This window comes from Lathamus discolor, chromosome 6, assembly GCF_037157495.1.
Source record: "Lathamus discolor isolate bLatDis1 chromosome 6, bLatDis1.hap1, whole genome shotgun sequence".
NCBI lineage: Eukaryota > Metazoa > Chordata > Aves > Psittaciformes > Psittacidae > Lathamus > Lathamus discolor.
Window position 1 is genome coordinate 51,454,008 of NC_088889.1, and position 19,958 is coordinate 51,473,965.

General features: G+C 40.6%; 1 protein-coding gene across 9 annotated transcripts in view; it reads left to right on the forward strand.

Annotated features, from left to right (window-relative positions):
- Positions 1–19,958, forward strand: part of TSPAN4 (tetraspanin 4) — a 470,914-nt gene that overhangs the window by 185,233 nt on the left and 265,723 nt on the right. The window contains exon 1 of one of the 9 annotated variants that reach the window (XM_065682685.1): positions 16,145–16,194. The exons of the other annotated variants lie outside the window; for them this stretch is intronic. The gene's annotated coding sequence lies outside the window, so the exon portion shown is untranslated. Of the gene's footprint in view, positions 1–16,144; positions 16,195–19,958 lie in introns of those variants that run through there. 9 annotated transcript variants of the gene reach the window in all.

Here is a 19,958-nt window from a genome sequence, read left to right on the forward strand (position 1 = left end):
TATTGAGAAAAAAGCCTTAAGCTGTAGGTGACATTAGCAATGAAAATGTCAAGCTCTGTACTGTTTAATACATGACTGTGCTGTGATTTCACTCTATTTAATGTTACGGGAAAATAACCGGACTTCTGCTGTCTGATTACTCATTTTATATGCAGCTTTTCTAGAGAGTGACAGTTTCATATTGCTAGGGAACAAAGTGCAGCTATCGTAGGCAAACTTCAGCCTTCCTACACAGAAGTCATCAGGATTTACTCGTCTCCTATGGGAGAAAGAGAAAACCTTAAAATATGTGTAAAGAGGGAATTTTCAGAGAAAACTTATTTTATTTGCATCATCTGAGTTACTGAGATATCTGCTAGAAAGCTCCTCTCTTCCTGATTATGAGGATTGTCTTTCATTTTCATCCAAAATCTGTTTATGTCCTGCACAAATATTTTGTCCTTCTACTCTTAAAAAAAACAAAAATACAAAAACCAAACCCAAACCCAACAAAACAAACAACCCCACTCTCCCAAACTTACGTTTTGAATATATCAAGGAAGTAAGCTTTCAACACAGGGCAACAGCAAGAACGCTTTACACTGAGAAAGAATGACCATGACACCCATAGGTGCATTGCGTGATTTACTTTTTTGCATTACATGTTTTCACTTCTCAGCCCTTTCTTAAATTATGGCTCAGATGCTGCTGAATATTGTTGTTTTTATTCACTCATACATCGATGAATGATGAACAAACCCACATTTGTTTTCCCTGGGAAGACATCTCCTTGTTCTTTAGCAAGGATTGAGGTGGCTGGTGCAGATCAAGTCATTATATGACCTCACATTAGGTTAATAGGAGATTGTGAAAGTGGCTTAACACTTCAACAGTTTTATTACTGAAATTGCACAGCTGAACATTCAACAGCAGGACAAGATCATCTCAGTCTTACTCACTCAGAGGTGGTAGAGCATTGTCAAGAACAGGGGAAGCTGCAAATGCAAATGGATGTGCCAGAATTTCATCATAAGCAAGAGACCGTGCTTACATAGGAACAGGCCAGTGACAAAAATAACACCTGTAAATAATACTGGTGACTTTTTGGAGTCACTTCTGACTGTCACCTGCTGACTTCATGGAGGTTAAATGCATGTAGTGGACAGCAAGTTACATCCAGCTGACTCTGCTCTCCTAACTGGCCTTGCTGCTTTAATTTTTAGCTTTCTCCAGTGTCTTACATGGCTATATAACTACAGTAGGAGTCTGGTCCAGTGGTTTAATACTTTCGTATAACTTAGCGCACAGAGTTACATTAAATCTGGTTTTATTCTTGTTTTTTATTTTGTTATTAAACCACTGAAACACTGGTTCAATTCTGCTTGTTCGTTAAACCCTGATATGAAACAGGAGCTAGGCTGTAATGAGCAACTTGGCCAAGACATTTGCAGGTATCTTTTATGGGAGGAACAATGTGAGTGGGAAATAAAATTTCAGTCTCAGGCTGCTGCCATGGGCCAGTCATTATAAAGGCAGTTTAAAAATAATGAAAACATTCCCACTGGATTAAACTTTTGAATGAGCTGTGTGAATTGTAAGTGGTAATGCTGGGTTTCCGAAGTCACTTAGGATCAGTTTTATGAAGATACTGCGGTATGTAAAGTTGCAGGTAGGCATTTTGTGGCATTAACAAACTTAAATATCATTGAGGACCTCGAAGATAAGAGATTTTTTTTTTTTTTCTTTTTAAATCGAGCTATTTGGCACTTGGCCTTATTTTTTTTAATGAGACCTGATTTTCTATGGGAAAGGGGGTAGCACTTTCAAAAGCTGAAGTCTGCAAACTGTTTGAAACTGTACATGAAGAACAGAGAGACATATCACTGCTGTACTTGTTTCTGAAAATCCTACATTTAAGGCACTTCTGAAAAAGGAAAGGGGAAAATTGTATCTGGTTAGAATAGTAGCAGTAAGTTTAAGACCATTGGGAAAACTCCCTTTGATGTAACGAGGAGTAGTTATATGACCTGTGACATTGGGATGAGATTTCCTTATTCCTTTGCCAAAAACAAATGTTTGGATTTCTTCTTATTGGTTGAGCTGAAGAAATGGAAACTTATCTCTTTTTGCATTCCAATTCAAACTATGTAGCACAACCTCTGAATAGAAAGAATAATACAAATGAAAGAGGGCTGAAAATAAAAGTAATTTCCAGCTAGGTCTATATAAGCACTAAAAACAGAAATAAAGGAGATTTCATGCCTTCACTATAGCATCCAAGCCATGATAATCAATCAGTTTGAGCCAGGTTCTTAGTATTAAAACAAACCATTGACTCGTAGTAGGAAGTAAAACAAGAGGTGCAACATTCACAGTAAAGAAAGTAGATGGAAAGAGTGAGTAGATTAATGGGGCTATTTTAAATACAATTTTGTGTGTGTGTCCATGATGTCTTATTACAAGTGAAAATTCAGTCGATTAAACTTACGCTGTTCACTGAAGTCCAATTACATGTACTACACAGTGGGAATGTGTGATGGATTGACCCCAGCCACCAACTAAACACCTGCTAGCCAATTGCTCGCTGCCCACTGTCTGCCCTCCTCCCCCCTAGCAGGCTGGAGGAGAAAACTGGAAAAGCAAAAATGAGAAAAAAATCAGTTTAATCAGTGCAGCAATGCTCTGTGTGCAAGCAAAGCAAAATAAGGAATTTATTCACTACTTCCCACTGGCAAGAAGGTGTTAGCCACTTCCTGGAGGCCTCAGCAAGTATAATGCTTACTTGGGAAGATGAATGCCATAACAGTAAATGATCCTCCTTTAGCCTCCTTTCCTTGAGCTTTTATTGCTGAGCATCATGGGGTATGGAATGATATCCCTTTGGTCATTTGGGGTCACCTGTTGTGGCTGTGTCCCTCCTGACTTTTTGCCCAACACTCAGTGAGAATATTGCCATTCAGGCCTACTTTTGTCTGGTTTTACTTCAGTGTCTAGTTGCTGCTGGAGTTACTGTGTCTAGTCCTGGCCGTTCGTGCTGGTCAGAAGAAGGTGCTGCTATGACTGCAGCTACTGGAGAGTTCTGCTGTACCCTGTCATTCTCAAGACATCCCAGGGTTTCACTTGGCCATTTTGTTAGACTTCAGTTTCCCCATTTTCTCAGATCAAGTGAGTTCTGTAATAAGTCTATCAAGAAATGTACCTCTGGTCACAACTGAAGGGGAGGTGCTTTGTCTTTTTTACTGCTGGAGAGGCTTGATTTTTGTTGCCTATTTATTTGTACCAGACGAAGTTTTGGAGTCTTGTTAGAAATTAGTTCCCAGTGTGTACACTGCTAGTATGGGATAGCGTGTTCATCTCTTTGGCCCTCAAGAGGCAGTCTGGCTGCACTCACAGTTAGTTTAACCTGTTTTGATTGCAGCAAAGGACTCTAAATCCTAAGCACTGTTGTTGCCTTAATTTGGACATGCTGAAATTCACATGCATGTGAATCTTGTGTTTTGGAATAGCTTAAGTCTGGGAGTTATAAAGATGCCCTCTCTTTTCAATGGTGGTTGCCACTTAAGATAAAACAGAACTGTGTGCTCAGTGTGGTTGAGTACTTTTGTTTCCAGTGTGTAGGATGTGGCTGTATTCAAAGTGCAGGAGTTCAGACTTTTGATCAGGATTGGAAATCCACAGGAGGCAGCTCTGTGAGCTGCACATTGATGTTGCATTTAAATGAGGCATTTGATATTTTTTCCATTACTGCTGAAAAACCCTGACTCTAATGGTAGCTTTGGTATTAAGTGTTTGGTTTTTTTTTTTTCCCTGTAATGATATACTTCTGGGTATATATATATGTATATATATATATTTAACTTGAGTGAATGTATGTGCCTATCTTTAGCTTATTTCTTCGTGAAAATTCTTGTTGTAGAATGATAAAAGCATAAAATAAACAGATTATTCATAACTGGTACAGAAAATATCTCAGAATACCAGAAATACTGAGCTATTTAGAACTGAGAACTGTCTTTATAGAATCATAGAATAGTTAGGGTTGGAAAGGACCTCAAGATCATCTAGTTCCAACCCCCCTGCCATGGTCAGGGACACCTCACACTAAACCATCCCACCCAAGGCTTCATCCAACCTGGCCTTGAACACTGCCAGGGATGGAGCACTCACAACCTCCCTGGGCAACCCATTCCAGTGCCTCACCACCCTAACAGGAAAGAATTTCCTCCTTATATCCAATCTAAACTCCCCCTGTTTAAGTTTTAACCCATTACCCCTTGTCCTGTCACTACAGTCCCTGACGAAGAGTCGCTCCCCAGCATCCCTCTAGGCCCCTTTCAGGTACTGACTTTATTAATATTTTACCCCTGCCCACTCTTTTAATGGAAAATATATGTTTTTAAAGTTTTAATGATGATTAGAGTTTCTATTTAAGTACACATTTTTGTATTTTCTTTTTCCTGAAGCAGCTGATGTCCCCCTGAATTTTGAACAGGATATTTGTGATATTGAAGAAGCCTTATAGCTCTGCCTGTGTAAATACAGTTCCAGTTGCTTCTGAATGCCCTAGTAGTGTGTCAGCATTAGGTAAATAAACTACCTGCATTAATTGCTCTTATATCCCTTGAGTGCATTCACTTTTTGGGTTTTACAGTAATGTTAATGTATTGTAATCCATTATTATCTGCAAAATTAAAATTTTCTTTCTTTGCCTGCATCTGCCACTGTTAATTCAGAAGTTCTAATAAATGCATTAAAAGAGGGAAGTAATAAGCAAAACAAAGTATAATTTCATTCTTCGTGCTGGCTTGGAAGAAAATAAATAGTGAAAACATGCAAAGTTAGCATACCACTAAAGTGAGACTACAAAGCAAAGTCATAAACCCCTTTTGTAGCTGTTGCACTTGCATTTATTAAAGAAATGGGAAGAATGAGACCAAGTGCAGTGATGTACTGAAAGTAGGACTCGGATTCATATTGAAGGACTGGGAGTCATGGAATCTGTGAGCAGTGTCATGCACCGGAGTGGGAAACTACCCATATGGTCACACTGAGACAGTCATTTTTATCAGTAAAAAAATGGTAAACCATCAGAAAGCTGAGATTCATCATGAAAAGAAGCAAAAGCTCAGAGGGACGTGTGTGTGGGCACAGTGTATCAGTAAGAAAAAAGGTAGCTGAATGAGCAGATGAAGCTTCATCAGCTGCAATAGTTTTGATTTGAGCGTAATTTCTTTGCCACAATTTGGGAGCTGGCTGATACTAAACATGCATTTCTCCTACTAATTTTAACTGACAGAGAGCATTAGGAGATGTCAGACACAGATTGTTAGTTTAGCCATTCTCTGAGTAGGTGAGCATGAGCCAGCCCATGACGTGTTGAACAACTGGGATCAGTCAGAGAGTTTCAGAGAGATCCAGATGAGCAAATGAAGAAATCAGGGTGGGATCAAGATGGTGAAAAAGAAGGAAAGAAAGTGGAGGGGGTGTGGATGTTTTGAGAAGGCTTTATAAAATGTTTTTTGCAAGGCTGAGCTCAGGCAGAAATAGATGCTGAACTGCCTGGAGCAGGAGAAACATCTGAAAGCAGCATGGTCACCCAAGAGGAGCCAGGAAAATAGCTATATATAGGGAATGTACATGGAAGTGTGTGTCAGAAGAATCAAATATGCTTGATTCATTTTGCCAGCATTGTACTGTATCCTGTTGGGACTTCAGTGGCTCTTCTGTGGAGTTTCAGAGTGGATGCTGGTTCTACACCTTACCATGGATGGCACATCTGGCAATTGCTACCAGTTTAACAGATCATCTCGCAGGACCCTGGCCTTGCAGCGGTGGTTCTGTCTTCTCTGCCAAGGAAGCAGCTACAGCAGCACTTGCAGGCAGAAGTGCCACGGCACAAGCTGTTTAGGGCAGGTAAACAGCAGCCCAGGGGATAGGAAGTGGGCTTTCCCTGTGGGTAGGATGTGACAAATGTCCTGTTGTTTCAATGAGATAATCTTGTGCTGTTTGTCTAATCACTATAATTAGTCATGCTGTACTCAGTGGTGATGCCCCTTGGGACATGTTTCAAACATTTCCTCCTGGTTTGTGCGTGGAGGGTGCTGGATTTGAGAGTAAAGAACAGCGATGTTATCCACCATAACAGGAGAAATCTGAGCAAAGGAGGCAGTCTCAAAGTGTGACTTTCAGCAGTCACAAAAAGATATGCATGGGGGAGTGTGGGTGAAAGGAAAAGAATAAGCTCATTGTGCTGAATGGGGTATATATATTTATACAGGGGCAAGTTAGCCCCTGTTGGGTTATTGGTCTCTGGAGGTTTCTGCCTTTAGTACATTTTAGAGGAAGAGTGTCAGTCTAGAGCTGTAGGGTACTTACAAATCCAGGAACAGGCATGTAAAATTCAGTGATATGGTTTTTATACAGACATAAAGCAATTGCAGTGAAATAAAGGAGGTTCTTTAATTTCATGAGGCTTAAAAATGAGTATGGCCCACAAGGCTGTACAAATCTCTCTTTATTTTCTAATGTGCGGCAGCATTGGGCTTCACAGAATAGATGGAGCTAATCATTTCTAGGAGTTTGTCTGATTCATTGCTCGAGAAGCTGAGAGCTAGGACTTGTTCCCTTGAGTCAGTGATAACTCCTTTCTTCTGTCTTAAAATGTTAATAAACAGAGCTGTGGAACTTCATGGGTGTTTGTAGAGCTTTGTGAATTGCTGCAATGAAAGATTGTCCTCTCTAAAGTATATGGTGTTATTTCTAGACTCCTGTGGGGTAGAGCATCTTCCCTTTGTGTGTATTTGACTTAAGGGCTGAATAGTAATTGTTGAGGCATTGAATATTTACAGTTAAATTGTGGTAGAAGAATGGAAGAATAGATAAACTTTCCATTAACGTAAGTAAAGAAACAGATATGCATTTAGTGAACATAAATGTGTATTTGCTAGTCTTTCAAGAATGTTCAAAAATACTATTAAAGTAGAACAAAGAAACTAACTAACATTCAGTAGAGCTTCTCTGTAGGAATAAGATAAATATCAGGAAATAACTAACTGCAAAGCCCCTCAGAAAAGCAGTGCTATAGAAATACACACACACTTTGCTTCTCGTGTCCCACATTCATTAAAAAGCATCAAATGCTGTGAATTAGCAACAACTGTTTCCTGAGTTCTTATTTATTAGGAGATGCTGATCTACATTTAGCTATATTATTGTCTCACTTCCAGAAACCTCAAGCTTCTGCTCCTTTGAAGAGTGTACCAGCAATGCTTTTGGTTTCAGAACACTATTTCATCATTCTGTAGTTTCTCTGCCCCTCCAACTGCCATGTACCGATGATGCAGGATGTTTTCTGCAAGTTCATGACTACGGTGGTTTATGTGCAGACTGAAGATTTTAGTAGGCAGAGGAAGTGCCTCTAAAGAGGAGCTCTGATTTTTAAAAGTAGCTGCAAAAGTGACAGCAAGGTTATATTTATTATCCATATTTATTTTCTCCCAATGGTGTCTTAGTTTATCCAGGAAAAAAAAAGATATTCTCATCCTTTTAGTACATTATAGAAGTTTTATACTAACATAATTCTAATGAAAACAGTAACAATGCAGTGCTCTAAAGTAAATATAACATAATGGAAATGTGCATAGTGGTCTTACTTATTAACTCAGAGCTAAACTTTTAGTGTAAGCATGAAGTTTGTTATTTCAGGTCCATCAGTGACAATATCATTTATTTAAAATTTCTAACTTTAGAGTGCTATAAACCCACTGTAACGTCTTTTTGTATCCTTGGCATTGTAGAGATCTGATACTGGTATCTAAGTGATGAATTAGACACTTCTACAGCATTGTTAAATATATACCATTACTGGTGCTCTATCTGTAAGAGTAATTCTGGCAATAAGGATTAAGTGATATCATCACTCTTCCAGATAGTCTCAAGAGAAGCCAGAGGATGATGTCATGTCTAAGCAGCCCTTTAATCCTAGATGTATCTTTTAGTATCCTGATTTACATATGGTTTTGCTATAGTGAGAAGAATCACAGTCTATGATGAGACTATATGGGGTTTTTTTGGAGGCTGCCAATTTCTCAACTTCAGCAGTACAAATAAGTATTTTCAAGTAAAACTACGTCTTTTTAAGATTGTATCTGCCTATTGGTTTAGCTTTTATAATTAGGCTGGTTTTTTCATACCCATGTCAGAAAAAGCTTAGATGAGATCATGTCAGAAAGGTTATTGGATTGAGTGAGTTTTATTGTGATTTGTTCATTTGCTTGTTTATTAGAACGTTTTTGTACTAATAGCAGCTTTAGCACAGCTGCATTTCTACTGCTAGAAATGCCTTTGCTGAAAGAATTGTTAGACTTTTTTTTTAATTCTACACATTAATATAAATTATATTGACAAAAGATAATGTCATTGCTATAGGCTGTGCCTGTGAGACCATTAGCTGCTCAGGTTGTGCCAAGATGGCTTGTACTTGCACAATGATACCAGCAATCCATTTCTGAAGTAGACCTTGCCTGAGGCACATGCTTAACTTTGCATACTGCAAGTAATTTCACTGATTTCCGAAATTATTTATAAGACAGAATCATGGCCCCCACATTCCACAGATTCCAGTGGAGCTAGAAGCCACCTGTGGGGTATAAAGCATTTTCAGACTCTGGACTAGAGCTGATAGAATCCCAGGGGCTACAACAGAGGTAGAAATTGATCTTTTGATACTGAAGAAGTGAGACTTGTGGGTAAACCGTGGATAACTTAACAGTGATATGTAACTTATTATTGACATGAAAGAGAGAAGGGAATGAGCAGAGGCTTGCATAGAAAGTAATAACATTGTCAAAGGGATCGTGTAAGAACATGGTCTTTAAAGCAGCATAAATAGCTGTGGAATAAGATTGCATTTGTCAAGAGAGTTTTATCTTTGCAGGTGAGAGGAATGTTATGGATGGCCTATTAGTGACACTATGTGGAAGCCATCTGCCACAAGTCATAAGAAAAGATGATAATGAGCAGGAGATTCTTGGGAAGAAAATGAAGATATCCTCTTTAGCCATGATGAGTTTGTGGTAATTGCTAAACACACACGTAAACATACAAGAAACAAGCTGAGATTCCCATTTGAATAGAAGGTGTGTCATGTTGTAATTCATCAGGATAGCTGAATCTGTGTTTGCAAATGAGAGGAAGGGTGGAAGCGAAAGGGAAGAGAAAGGACAGAGGCCAGTGTGACTAAAGAAGAAAACCGAAAGGTGTGGAGCATGAGGAGAGTTCGGAAAAGGCCACACTAAGGGAGCTCTTGGAGAACCAAGAGGATTCAGGGAATGGTATCTATCTACAAAGCTGTGAAAAGAAACAGTGCAACGTCAGGAGCATGGCCAAAGCTACTGAAGGGCCTGATTAAGATGTTGTAAAGGTATTGCTAGAAGTTGTTCCCATTGACTGTAAGAGCATAACCAAGGTGTTTCTAGACTATATTTGTTTGGAAGGAATGCCAGATAGTTATTGTAGTGATCTCAGAATGGGTTATGTGCTCTGACATGGATTTTTCAAGATGGGGTGACTAAAGTATATTTGGAGTTTATTTGTATTATGAAGGGAAGAGCTATAAAGAGAGCAGGTTGTTTGCAGTGGAGGTCTGAGAACAAGAAGAGATCACCCTCATAAACAGTTGGTTAGAGGAGGAGACTCTTTCTGTGCAGTCATCAATGAATGATACCTTGAACAAGAAAATTAATGGCTTGGGCTGTAAATGAGACAGTTACATTGGACTACTCATGTAACTCTATGGTCTACAATGTATATTTAATATTATTTAGTTATTAATATTAATGAGAACTTGGCTCTATAAGTTTGACTACTTCTTATGATCTGTTTGGGTGATTGTATGTCTTAATTCTGAGTGCATTTAAAAGACCTTTATTCTGGCATTTGGAAGGCATGATGGACATGTACGTGAGATCCTGAGGGCTAAAGCAGGGTGAGAGCAGTGCCTTCCTGATGTCATGCATCAAATATTGCATGGGACAGGCTGAGCTGCCTCAAATGCCACATGAAGCTCTTAACCACCCAGGAATTATTCCATGCCTTTCTGGTATACTCGGCATGCATTCATGCCTCAGCTGAGAATGCTTGTCCTGTGCTGCAGGAGACACTTGCTCCTGGTTCTTTTCAATCAGTTTTGCACTCCCTTTGCAGTGTCACTGGTACAAGTTAGACCACTTATTTTGCTGCTGTTGTCCTTTTAAAGTATGTGTTTCAGAGATTTAACCAAATTTTTTATCACCTCTTAATATAGTCAGCTTGCTGTGTTCAGATGGGCCAACTGAGACATTGCATCGGTACTAGTACAGATGGGGACTTGTTGAATGATGGTATAGTGTGAGTGGTTTCAGCTAATTAACACCTGTGTTTCTGTTCCATTTTATTTTCTTTACATAAATGGCAGCAATGGACTGTCCCTGAAGTTGTTGGAGATAAGCAGATAGCAAATGTTTCCTGTTAGGAACACTGCTGTGAAAATGCAGTGACTGTTCTGCTCTTGCTGAGCATGCTCAATGCCTGCTAGCATGAATGGGACCCCATAGCCTCTGGGTAATAGGAACCTTTATCTTGCATTTCCATATTGCTTCATGGAACAAAAGCTATTGTCAAAATGAATCCACCCCATTCCTCCATGAATATTTTGTCTTGCTTCTCTCTTCATGAGAGCTACTTTCCAGTGAGACAACCCAAGGCCTACAAAAGAGAAATTTGTTACTTTCTGCTAGCTTACAGAGAGACAAGGGGACTCTTCTTGATGCACTGCTGTCATTGTCCAGAGCTTTTCTAAGCTTTATCTTCTCCAGCTGCAGAGTTTGTAAGCTGAAAATCACCTCTACTGAAAATGCTGTGCGGGTTAAACTGTGGATTTAAACGAGTGTTGCTGTATCCAGGTGGCTTCAGACAACTCTGAAGTCTAAAAGCAGAATCGGCAAAGAAGCCAACCTGAGCACGCACTTGCCCTACACTGCTGTTTGCTGTCTCACAGTTGTATCAATGTGACTGTAAATGTGGCTGCATCATGAAACTGGAACATCAAAATGATGGTGAGTCAGAAACATGGCAGAAAGGGAGCGGGCTCTTTTGATCTTCAAATGACCCGGTGTGTCACGTGGCGAGACAGAGATTTGTATGTGCATAATTATGGTGCTAAGCACAGGAAAATTAATGAAGGAGCAGGGACTTAGAACAGCCTCATAATGTCCATAGTCAAATAACAGAACAACTGACAGATGAATTTCCTATAATACTATTTCATTCCTTTAAGGGAATTCCTGCCAGCATCCTAAGCCTTGTGAACTACCAAATTCAGGAGTCAGTTTATTCCGAGTACTGAAGTTTATTCCGAGTACTGTTTAAAACCCTCATCCCTGCACCTCTCATATTGTGGCTTGAAACCTGAACTATGTTTGCAACACTGTAAGGTGTGTCAGTAAATGTCGTCTGTTTAAAAAATCCAAACCACCCCACGAAATCCCCTGCAACAAAAATTCTGTACTTTGTGGTTGAGGCTGCAGAAGTTGCCGGTGTGTGTATAAGTTCTTTGAGAGAGTTGCTTTGGAGAAAGTCTCATTTCTTTTACATAGGACATTCAGTCCCCTAGTAATTACATACTGGGTATAGCTGTGACTCCTCCTCTTTATTCTGTACGCTGACAATCTCTTGGGACTGAAACATTCAACTTGTTCACCCTTTTAGTATCAAGATGTGCATCACACTGCTGGCTTTCAGAATGAAGGAAGAGATGGCTGGGCAAAGTAAATGTTTTCCTTGTAGGTATCCCTATGGGAAAGAGCCATTACAAATGTCTTTGGTCTTCTGGTACTTTCCACAGGCATCTTAGTTGTACCGTACTTCTCAAAGCATTTCTAGGTAGAATCAGTCTTTTTTTGTAATAACTTTGACTTTATTCTTATTTATATGTATAACCAGCTGTTCTCCAGGTAAGTGGTACAAAAGAGGTAAGGAAAGGAGAAAAAGAGCAAATTGAGCAGCAACTACTTTTCTGTCTCTTCCACCACTGTGAAAGAAGGAGAGAAAAAAACTGGAGACAAGGAGGACATGGCTGTAGTTGCTTTCCCCTCCCATTACTCCGTTGTGCAGCAAATAACCTGAAGCATTGTTTGTACTTCCCCCACTAACTAAGCTGCTACTGGCAATGTTGACAGTTGACAGGAATAGTCAGTCATGACTGCTAACAATATTTCTCTCCTTCACATTGCAAGGAGTGGAATGGTCCATAGCTGTCAGGGTCCTGAGGGTGCTGTCTCAGCTGAGGGCAGGCAAGTGATAACTACCCTTGCCAGCCATTATATCCTTGCAGCTGTACAGATTATCTCAATGCTTTTCAAATGTTCCTCATATCATACTCTCATCAGACACATATGTCATGCTTCCAAGTTTAAGAAATATGCTTGTAGTGCATGGTCTTTAATCCATATTATAGAACCACGTTCCTCCCTTCATCTTGTACTCTTGGAGAATCTACCATGGCAGAAAGGTTCAGTTTCCTCCTACAGAAGTTTCCTGCAACTTTAAAATATTTACACTGATAATTCCCAACATTAGAGCCATCCATTCATAATAGTCATCTTAGTAAGTAAGAAGAAATGGGCATCACTAGAAGTCCACAAAAGAGCAGGAAGCTTCAAAAACTGTCAGTTACTCTGTGGATGGTGTAATTAGCCTCCAGAGAGCTATGTGCTGCCCAAGATCTCACCTCTGTGCCTGGTGAAATCTTGGAGCACATTCTCCTGGAAGGCATGCTAAGGCACAGGAAAAACAACAAGGTGCTTGGTGACAGCCAGCGTGGCTTCACTAAGGGGAAATCCTGCCTGACCAATTTGGTGGCCTTAGGAAATTTGGGGCTATGGAACTGATGGACAGGGGTAGAGCAGTTGATGTCATCTACCTGGACTTGTGCAAAGCATTCGACACTGTCCCGCACGACATCCTTCTCTCTAAATTGGAGAGACATCAGTTTGATAGATGGACCACTCGGTGGATAAAGAACTGGCTGGCTGGCTGCACACAAAGAGTTGTGGTGTACAGCTCAACATCCAGCTTGGGACCAGTAATGAGTAATGTCCCTCAGGGATCTATGTTGTGACCGGTCTTGTTCAACATCTTTGTTGGTGACATGGACAGTGGGATTGAGTGTGCCCTCAGCAAGTTTGCCTTTGACACCAAGCTGTGTGGTTCGATTGATACGCTGGAGGGAAGGGATGCCACCCAGAGGGACCTTGACACGCTTGTGAGGTGGGCTGATGCCAACCTTATGAAGTTCAACCATGACAAGTGCAAGGTCCTACACCTGGGTTGGAACAATCCCAGGCACGGCTACAGCTTGGGCAGAGAAGAGATTCAGGGCAGCCCTGCAGAGGACTTGGGGGTGTTGGTCAATGAGAAAATGAGCATGAGCTGGCTTCAGTGTGCGCTCGCAGCCTAGAAAGCCAACCGTATCCTGGGCTGCATCAAAAGGAGCATGACCAGCAGGTCAAAGGAGGTGATCCTGCCCCTCTACTCTGCTCTTGTGAGACCTCACCTGGAGTATTGTGTGCAGTTCTGGTGTCCTCAACATAAAAAGGAAACGGAACTGTTGTAACAAGTCCAGAGGAGGCCACGAGGATGATCAGGGGACTGGAGCACCTCCCGTATGAAGACAGGCTGAGAAAGTTGGGGCTGTTCAGCCTGGAGAAGAGAAGGCTGCGTGGAGACCTCATAGCAACCTTCCAGTATCTGAAGCAGGCCTATAGGGGTGCTGGGGTGGGACTGTAGTGATGGGACAAGGGGTAATGGGTTAAAACGTAAACAGGAAGTTTAGATTGGATATAAGGAAGAAGTTCTTTACTGTAGGGGTCGTGAGGCACTGGAATGGGTTGCCCAGGGAAGCTGTGAATGCTCTGTCCCTGGCAGTGTTAAAGACCAGGTTGGACAGAGCCTTGTGTGGGATGGTTTAGTGTGAGGTGTCCCTGCCCATGGCAGGGGCGTTGGAACTAGATGATCTTGAGGTCCTTTCCAACCCTAACTATTCTATGATTCTATAAGATAATGTCTTGTACCCAAGCCATTTTACACTATTCCCTTAGTGTAAGAAAAGGCAATAGGATTATCCTGATTCTACAGATTAGATTAGGAGTAGGGTAAGTGTCAATTAAATGATTTACCTGAAGTTAGAGAAGTTGGTGTCAGAGCCAGGGTTTGAATCATAATCATCTGAATTATGATTAGCCTCCAAAGTAGACTGTTGTTCTAGAAAAGAAAAGCCTTCATTCAGTCACAGTTGCAGCTCTGGGGAAGTGACTGGCCAGAAAAATGAGTGTTAGCCAAATGTTTTTCATTTTTGTGTTTGTGTGAGATAAACCGTGCATGCTCTAATTCGGTAAAAACTCAACATCATCTCTTAATTAGAAGTTGTTGCTATCTAAAAACTTTACAGCCCTCCCACATTTCCCCTGACAGCTTGGGTTGTGTGGCACAGAGAAGCTGGTGTGGCTCTAAATGTCAAAATATGCTTTTCATTCTTGTATGTGTGTATATATATATCAACGCATTATCAAGTAAAATAAAACCCTGCAGTGTGACAGATTACATTTCTTTAATTGTCATCACTTTTTAAATAAATTTATGGCTGTCAAGAGAAATCTTTTCTTCTAGAAACACTAGAAACCTTGAATCATCTAGGCTGAAAAGAAGGCCAGGACTTGCTCTGCATATCTTTTGCTGGAACATTGCTGGAGATGGCTGAGCTGATTTGGATGTATTTGGTTTTGAATGCTTTCTCTCGTTTTGCTAATTACAAACCAGGCTGTATTTCCTGCAGAACTCTGACCATTTACTTCTGCTGTATCAGTGACTTATATTGTTTGTGGGAAGAAAGAAGCTGGTAGCTCATCTCCTGCAAAACCTGGTTCTTCATGTTTTCCTGCTGGGTGGCCCCTGCTGCTGGGATGTTTGTGGAGAAAGAAGCCTGTGCACCCTTATGAATTAGAGAAGGTTTATGGTCCTTGTTCAGAGGTGGATGTGAAAGAGCAGTGGGCTGAAGCTGGGAATCTATTAGCTAAATTTTGATAAACCTGGACAACCTGGACTAGCTTAGCGGAAGTTGAAGGCAAACTGGCTTCTCCTGGAGGCTGCTCTCAGGTGATTTTCCACATGGCAGTGTTCCAGCCACTCTTCCCCATGCCTGTGGCATTGCATGGGGTTGTTGTGACCAAAGTGCAGGACCCAGCACTTTGCCTTGTTGAATCTCATACAATTGGCCTCAGCCTGTCCGAAGCCCTCTGCAGAGCCTTCCTACTCTCCAGCAGATCAACACTCCCACCCAACTTGGTGTTGTCTGCAAATTGACTGAGGGTGCACTTGATCTCCTCATCCAGATCATTATTAAACAGAACTGAACCCAACATGAGCCTTGTGACTGGCTGCCAACTGGATTTAACTCCATTCGCCACAATCTTCGGGCCTGGCCATCCTGTCAGTTTTTTACCCAGCAAAGTGTACACCTGTCCAAGCCATGAGCGGTCAGTTTCTCCAGGAGAATGCCAAGGAAATGATGTGAAAGGCTTTACTAAAGTCCAGGTAAACAAAATCCACAGCCTTTCTCTCATCCACTAAGTGGGTCAGATGACACAGTTAATTTAAAAATGTCACTTTTTTAACCAATAAAAATGGTTCTATGATTCAGCTCATGGAGCAAGAAGGGTTTTTACCAAAAAAGCTTTCAGGTCAAGTGTTTGGTCTCCAAAATAAAGGTTTCCAAAATAAAGACACTTCATAAAAGGTGTTGGCCTTTGGTATCTCTCACCCTTGCACTAGGCAAGAAAGTATTGACTCCTCCACTTTACACTGAGGTGTAAGCTGTAGCTGTTTACAGCTACAGGACATGGCAAAGGATGTCATTGCAGTTATTCTCAAACTGAGATGTAAGTACAGTGTTTGATACACAAGTTCAATCTGTGGACTGAGTCCAAATGGCCATAACTTTTAAGTACTTTTCACATTAGTGTAGATATTCAGGTGAACAAAACTTAAGCCTGTATTCAGACCTGTCTGAAATTTTCTAATGTGACATATTGTTTGTTTTGGTATTCTTATTTCCCTCCCTGTCCTTCTACAGAGGTTTGCACAGAATGTGTTGAAAGACATAACCAAGCAGCAGAAACAGAGGTGAATATTTTCCCTTTGACAATGTATTCCTTTCTAGCTCTGTCTTGATCTTGATATTTCCTTTTCCTCATTGTTGCATGTTTGGAATAATGCATAGTTATCAGACCTCTCTCTACTATGCCATGCCAGGATGACGGAAAGGCATCTCCTTGAAAACATTTACAAAGGCATCTGAAAATTGATGAAAAGCATCTGAAAATTGATGTGTTGCACATAGTAAAAGCTGCAGATTACATGAAATCTTGTCTTACCAAAGCATGCCTGTGTTAACTAGGAGTTTGTAAATATTTCAGATTAATTTATGGGGAAAGATTGGATTTTCATGTACTGTAGTTTAATCAGATGTTCCAATTCTGAGAGTGTAGTGGGATAATGATAGTCATAAGGCTCTATGTCTCTCACTATAGAATGAAGAGAATATTCTGAGGCTTAATACAGTTTTGTGGAGGATCTTTGCAAGTTAGGAATATTTAAACTGATTGTATTATTAGGCTTTGTAGTATTGCATTTCATGTGTGTTCGGCAGGCTAGAGAGATGAATTCACATCAGCATTACATTACTATGAAGCTGCTACTAAGAGCCTCTGAAGAATGTGAGAATGGGAAGAAGGGAATAAATAGATGCAAACGGAAACAAAAATGAGTCATCCGATGCCTTAAGCATGGATGTCACCAATAATTTCTAGCTATGCAGAAATCAGGAACTGCTGTTGCAGTTAGCTTTCTGCCTTCCTCTAAAATTATTTGATTTTGAGTTTTGTTTACTATATCTTTTTGTGTGCTGCATAGATTTAAAATCATATGTTGTCATTTATGGGTCCCTGTCAGGGATACTGGAGGTACCAACTTTTGGCACCAAGATTTTTACTGCGGTTAACAAAGCTCAGACTCTGGAAACCTTAAAACCTGTGGCCTGTGTGTCAGCTGGATCCCTGGGTTGAGACACATTCCTCAAATGGCAGTTTCCGGTAGGAAATTATGGACAGACAGCAACAGAGGCTCCAGGATCACACTGAGTTCCACCTAAATGCCTGGTCTGCTTTGCAGCAGATGTATCACATTAGTCAGGGATTGTTGTATTTTTTGCCTTTTGGTTTCTCCAGATTTATTTACCTGGTTAGATACCCTGTTGCCTTGAGAGAAAAACTGTGAATTAGATGCCACAGATAGAATTGCCTTTTTTTGTGTGTGCTGTCCTTCTGGATGTAAATGGGTGCTCTGTGTACACCTGTAGCAGCAGCAGCCAGACAAACTGGTAGGTCACAGCACTTCTCTTCTTCCTGAAATGAAGGAGAAGAGACTAGTTCTGATTAAAATGCAGCCAGAGCCTCTAATACTGTAGTATTAATAGTGATGTTGGCCTTGACAAAAATAGCTGTTAAATGGGGAATAAAAAGCTTTCCATGTTTGCCAAAGTTGTAATGAAAATGGTGGAGCTGTCATAAATACGATGTTCTTAGCTAAAATGATTATGCCTTAACAATTTTCCAGTGCACTGCATTGGGTTATTTCCAGCACATTCAGATCTTAGCGTTATAAAGGTTTAATAGAAAATCTTGACAGTGAGACTTTATCTGTGCCAGAGGAAAAGATAGGCAGTGTTTATGAAATCCACTCACATTCTTTACTCACCAGCATGATGTTGCTCCCATGCTTACTTGTTATCATCTTTATATATGTCTAACTCTCTTAAAAAACACTTGACCCAGTGTATGGCTGTGGATTGCTAAGTTTGGTTGCTGTTGTGATGCAAACTACATGAGCTCAACTATCCTCATAGCCTTTAAAAACACAGGCGACTCTCCAGGAGAGAGAAAATCCACGGTGTTCCACAGAAGTGGCTGGAGGTGTGCCAAGCTACAGTGCCTGAAGACTGAGCACAATGATGCATCTTTGATTCAGATAACTGTTTCTTAGAAAAGCTAGTGTTTGCAGGAAAAGAAACATGCATGGGTTAATGCTGGACCATGAGTCAGGGCCAGAAGTTACATTTGACATATCTCTGTTAGATGCCAAGGAACTCAGGGAAAATTTAAATACCAGCCTCTGTGATAGTGATAGAACAATAGTAGCTGAGAAAATGCACAGAAGTATTTTATTCCAGGTAGCAAAATTACTAATGTTGTTCATTTATGATCCACACAGTGGGAAAGTGTTTGCCCCTGTGTAGCTCTGATTTCAGTTTCTAGCAGAAACTTGGCCCGGTAGAAGAAACCTTGGATGGCTCCAGCTTTCGTTATTTATTGGTTGTTTCTTATTTCTTCAGAACAGCAGCTGAACCCTCCTTAGCATGTTTTCACTGATCCCTAATGGGCTTTGTAAGTGGAGGGAGAAACATGCATGTTTGGAAGTTCTGTTGGCTTGCAGACATATATATTACTTTCTTTTCATTTTTGTGTATTCTGGACTAAAAGGAGAAGACCAATTAATTTTTTCTGAGACCAAACCCTGCACAGAACCTAAGGTGGCATCATGATCTTTGTAACTGCAGAGAGCATGTTGTTGAGTATGCAGGACACCCCATAAACTGGGTTGCTTGTTTATCTCATGCTAAAGAGAGAAATATGGTCTAGAAAAGCATTCCCATTTACAGTTAGTGTACCTGGAAATATCCTGCTTTTTTTCTTTGGGTATCTCAGTTGAGTCAAAAATGCAGCATAGCCTTGGCTAGCCTCGTCAGAGAGCAAAGAGAGACCCCTGATTCTCATCTCCTGTTTTGCTGGGCTGTGTATGAGGTGGGGCTATTCAGTTAAGTATACACTGAAGTGTCTTTCTGAATCCATAGCCTTCTGTGTAGATTAATAAAGAAATCATAGTAATAGTCATAATAAAGTATTTTCTGCACTGCTGTGAAAATTATGTGTTTTTTGCAGATAAGGTGTATGACTGCACAAGCTAAAGAAATTGGATGTGTATTTTATTGCCTTCAATGGCTTTTCCAAAGCTTATGAATAATCTACATAAATAAAGGCTTTGGAATCCCTATGTTAGTAGTAGTGTTTACTACTGACACCTCAATTATTGTGTGTTGGTGCCTTTGGTAGTCTAAAGACATATGTGAGGGAAGACTCACAGGATGGAGTGTTATGTTTTATTAAATCAGCTGATACACGTAGAGAGAACAGGCAGTAAACCAGTAAACTTCAGGAAAAAACCAGTAAGTTGGTGTAGAGTGATATGAGCACTTCCAGAAATTGTCTCCTAAGAACACCTTGATGCAGATGGCAAACACTTAGAAGACAAGAGCATGTACATACATATGTGCCAGAATAAAGTCTGTAAGCTGATGTTTTGCTGGTAGGTACAGTGTATGACTAGGTAAAGCTGGCATGCCCTGTAACCGTGTGGTGCGTGGTGACATTAACCTTTAGGTACTCATTCCAGTATCTGTGTCTCCCACTAGCTCTGCTCTTCTCCAGGGAGCTGATGTTTTTAGGTGACAGTCCCCTGTCTGATCACCTAAACTGCATTGGATCTGTCTTGAATCCCACCTCCAGGTGATCAGACTTTTGCAGTTTTGCTGAATGTTGAGTATGTGTCTCAGACTTCTGTCTTGGGTAGTCAGTGTTACATTGTGTGCTGCTGAGAAACTGGTGGGATCTAACCTATCATGTTGGATAGATACCCTTTCCAGATTTATCTGTCAGAAAAAAGATGTCTCACTGTGATTAATCAGGGTTCAGCTGTCTCCTTTGGTTGCAGATTCAGTTATTGGTCCCTACGTCTACACTGTGCATAAACCATTTATCTTTCCCAGATAAGAG